Raw genomic sequence first — 4,578 nt, 5'->3', positions numbered from 1 at the left:
TCTCATGACCTCCACGACATCCACGACATAATTACTGATGATGTAAGCCACTGCCTAGTCAGTGGCCATGCAGGATCTCATGACCTCCATGACCTCCACGACTTAGGGTGGTGATGCAAGCCACGATCTCAGTTCAATATATAAATAGAACTTAGATCTGATAGACCAGGATTTACTAACTCTAGAGATAAAAAGATCATATAGCAAGTCTGTGTTGTAAGCTGTAATCCCAGATCAAGCAATACAATCTTGCCCTCCCTTCTTCCCGTGGACGTAGATTTACTTCAGTAAATCGAACCACGTAAATTCTTTGTGTCGTAATCTTTATCTTCTACCAGCATTTACAAACATCAGAAATTCGCGGATTCATCAAAGCACAACAAGAAAATTGTTTTGAGATTGTTTACATCAAACTTCATCGATGATTTTGACATAGTGCTACTTCAAACTAAGAAGCTAGATGTCGGATTAACTTTGATTTTCGCCTGCTGGAGACGGTGGGAGCGAGGGGCGTCGCGCAGAGTGAGAGAGCAGAAGCAGTTGATGGATCAGTATTGAAGGCATAGACGCATCAGAGTGATGCGTGTATTAATAATACACGCATGAGAAAGATGCGTGTTTCATTTAAAACACACAAGAGCCTCTCGCATCTTTCCCCTCTCCGGAATATTTTTTTTTCGGGTACAAACGGCTGATACTAGCTCCCAGGAGGTAGTTTTGTAGAATTTGGCCGAGATCCGAAGACAGGGAGAGATGAGCAGAAGAACGGTTTTTCACCAAGTTGTAGTATTTTTCTTTTTTTACAATTTTATTTTAACTCTATTTCCTTTTCAGTTTTTATTACTACTGCGACGGTGGCCATTTTTAGGCGTTCCCACCGCCGGCAGAACAAGTTACACTGCGATTCCCATTCCCATTCCCATTCTTGATTTCTCCTAGTTTGTAGCTATGATATTGGTAGATTAAACTATTTCAGCTACATTATTAATTATTTGATAGTATAAATTATTTATTTCTAAAGCTTATGATTAATGATGAATCTGATATAATAAACTCTTATATTATAGATAAATAATCTTGTCTCCATAGTCTGATTATTTGTCTCCATCAATTTTAAAACTTGACAAATCTATTTCTTACGCAAATACCCTCATATTAACATATTTTTTACATAAATATCCTTTGTTTGTAGTTCTCTAAATCCGTATAATTCATTTTAAATTTCATGAAAAATTATTTTACATTATTTTAATGACCGTAGCATACATTAGCACTACTAGAAAATTAGCTTGTAATGGCACTTAAAATTGTCACTAGAAAATTACTGTGCTGACACTTCATCTATAATGGCATTTGATGCAAGTGCAGCACCGGGTACCTGTAGTAAGAGGTTAGGTGTAAGAACAGATTGTGTATTACTGCACTTTAAGAGTGCCATGAAACATGGTGTGTAATGTCACTTGAAAATGCCACAATATATACTCTTAAACTACATTAACTTCTGAACGAAAATTTACAAAATACCCCAATAAATATTTATTATTACAATTTAACCCTAACTTTATTATATATTTTATTCTTCAAATATTTATTAATTATGTTTCAATCATTCAAATACTAATTATTTACATTTTTCTTTCAATCTACAAAATTTATCAAATTATTTTTTATTATTCAACAAAATTTAATAAACTAACTCATTCAAATAATATGGCAAAATGTAATAATATCCAAAGTATCAAATCATATTACACCAAATCTAATGTGTTTAAACACACAAACTAAACACAAGTGTTGGTCATCTTTTACTTCTGTAAAAACAATACTAGTACTAAAAATGATGTCCTAATCACTGTGTTTCCTTCGTCGGCCTTCTCTTTTCCAGCTATATCATCCCTTGCAGCCTGGAAAAGATATTGCTGCACAAGCGGCAAACCAACCTGCATAAATGCATGAATTTCATCAATATGTCAAAATTATTGTGACCATTCAAATAAAAAACAGATTAAAGAATGTGAATTCATATTCCCCCCAAAAAGGTAGGGCAATATGTATTTCCTTCCCTCCATAATCTTTCGACTTCCCATACAACTTTTAATTCGATCAAACAAAATATAATAGTAATATATTTTTAGCCCTGATATTTTTGAGTTAACTACTTATGCATTACATTGCACAACACATTAATTCAAGAAATAATAATAGATATTGCCATGAAAGGCATGCAAGGCATGAGTTTCAGAAACTTATCAACTAAAATACAGGAAAATGCAAATGTAACTGAAAATGAAGCCCCAATCAATACAACTGCAAGCGTGAACAGAGATATTTGAGGTGGGGTCAAATAGGTTCAGCAGGAGTGACAAAAACTGGCTACGTCTTTAATAATACATGGGGTGGGGCACCACATAAACCTTCTCTTCTAAATAACATTCTCTTCAAGAACTTACCACTATTATTTAATCTCCAATGGCATGAACACATAAAAGTTGTGAAAAATTGGAAATTGTTTATTCATTTTGCCTAATGATATTCTAAAAGGACTTTTGCCAACACACACCCAACATTCATTCTCAGGTTATGACATATGAAATAGGTTGCTGAAAATGAAATGATGAAAGTACTTAATTAAACTTTACCAAATACATTCCTTCCATCGGAGCATGCACGACTCCTTTTAGAAGTGCTACCAGTAACCAAAATGCATCTTCTTCACTCATTTAAAGAAGCAAGAGACCTGCGATAAATCCCATGCCCTACATTAAACACAATTTGTATACGGTGAGAAACAAAAACTGGTAGATATGTTGATAAGCTGAAAATAATACCAACCTGTACATATCCAACATCTCTGTCATATACAGAGTAAGCTTTTAAAACATTATAAAGAGATCTTTGACCTGGACCATGCCTCTTCTGGAAGAAAACATGTGAAGGAAATGTACGAGAAATATCTCGGATAATATCTAGTTCAGAAGCAGACGTCTCATATATGACTAGTTGCTGCAGAGAAAATAAACAAATCAGTATGATTGGATAGTTAATATAAAGACTTGCTTAAATAACATTCATCAGTTCACAACAAAGAGGCATGGAGAAAATTGTAATCCAACAGAACCAAGTTCATTAAAAATAATAAAGAGACATGGAAAAATAGTATAGTTCCAGGCTGTCCAGCATTCAAGCATCATAAAGAAGATGACAATTCTAAAACTTTCACGTGAAGTAAATCAAACTACAATGAGGTGTTCAAAATGCACAAACATTGAGAAATTAAGATTAAGAAGCACAAGACGTCGCCCAATGCTTCAGATCGATTGGGTGATCCAGCCACCATTTATATAAAGGAGCTACTATGTAACTATAAACAACCAGATATCCTTCTCTACACAAGTTGACAGAGTACGTGTATGTCATGCCATGAATTAAATGGATTGTTCATAACTAAAAGTATTTGAGGGATGGATAGTTTATTAGACGGGACAAAAATATCTCAGACAGTAATGGATTATCAGGTATAACTGCACGTTTCTAGCAAATTAGCAATTATGTGAAATCCTAAATTTATTTCTCATACGTCAACTAATGGCACTGGTTCAAGGGAGCACTCATATAAATAAAACAGCTAACATCCACTTCTCCACTCCAATCACCCCGTGCCATTCCGACTGTTGATTTGGTCACACCCTATGATGGTAAACTCGGATGCAGATCACTGACAACACCTACTTGTGTTACATTCGATATCATACAACTAATTCAAGGGTATCACATAACATCTTAAGGGTTTTTAACTTTATATTCTCTTAAAAATTCCATGTATAATTGGCATAAAAGGTCACATAGTTTAACCTCATAAACACCTGGATTCATGAGCAAGAGGTCACGACTTCCAGATATCAGTTGCCAGACAAGTCCTCTTAGTCAATCAGGAATTCCTTTCCTTATTCTCCTTTTGACAACATGGGTTTTCCTTCGAACATAATGGTTCCAATCACTTCCTCCAACCCCTATCATCTTTCTCCATTTCTCAGACAGTAATAGATTATCAGGTATAACTGCGACAAAGCAATACTAAACCTGAGGCAGATTCAAAAAAATTAGGTTTCAAAAAAATAAGCACAAAACATTTCTTCACAACTGCTGCTTCACTTATAGCAAATAAGGAACATGTGCGGATTTCCACCTAATTTTACTTCAATTCGAATTGGAGAAGAATTTGAATACAAACCCTAACTTCAATTCGAATCTTAAATTGGATGAATAAGAGGTGTGGGAAGGTTACTTACGTAGAGGATAGACAAGACTATTCAAGAGATCCGAAGTCCAGCGATGGCGGCGGCAAAATCGGCAGGACAGCCGCTATACAGAGATGAATGTATGTGTCCGTGTGTAGGGGGAGAGAAGTGTTGAGACAGAGAGGGAGACAAGGAAGAGCTTCCACGTTCGGTGGAGGGCGGTGGTCGGCGGAGGTGCGGCGTCGCCGGCGGAGGTTGTGTGTGCGCGTGTGTCACGGTGTGTGTATGTGAATGGCAGTTTGGGTGTGATTAAGTGTTTTATTAATGTTAAAAAAAAATT

General features: G+C 35.7%; 1 pseudogene; it reads right to left on the bottom strand.

Annotated features, from left to right (window-relative positions):
• Nucleotides 1–1,321: 1,321 nt before the first annotated feature.
• LOC121774137 lies at nt 1,322–4,023 on the bottom strand (annotated as a pseudogene).
• Between the last annotated feature and the right edge of the window lie 555 nt (nt 4,024–4,578).

This window comes from Salvia splendens, chromosome 2, assembly GCF_004379255.2.
Source record: "Salvia splendens isolate huo1 chromosome 2, SspV2, whole genome shotgun sequence".
NCBI classification, from domain to species: domain Eukaryota; kingdom Viridiplantae; phylum Streptophyta; class Magnoliopsida; order Lamiales; family Lamiaceae; genus Salvia; species Salvia splendens.
Note: the sequence above shows the minus strand (reverse complement) of the source record. Positions and strands in the feature narration are given on the sequence as shown.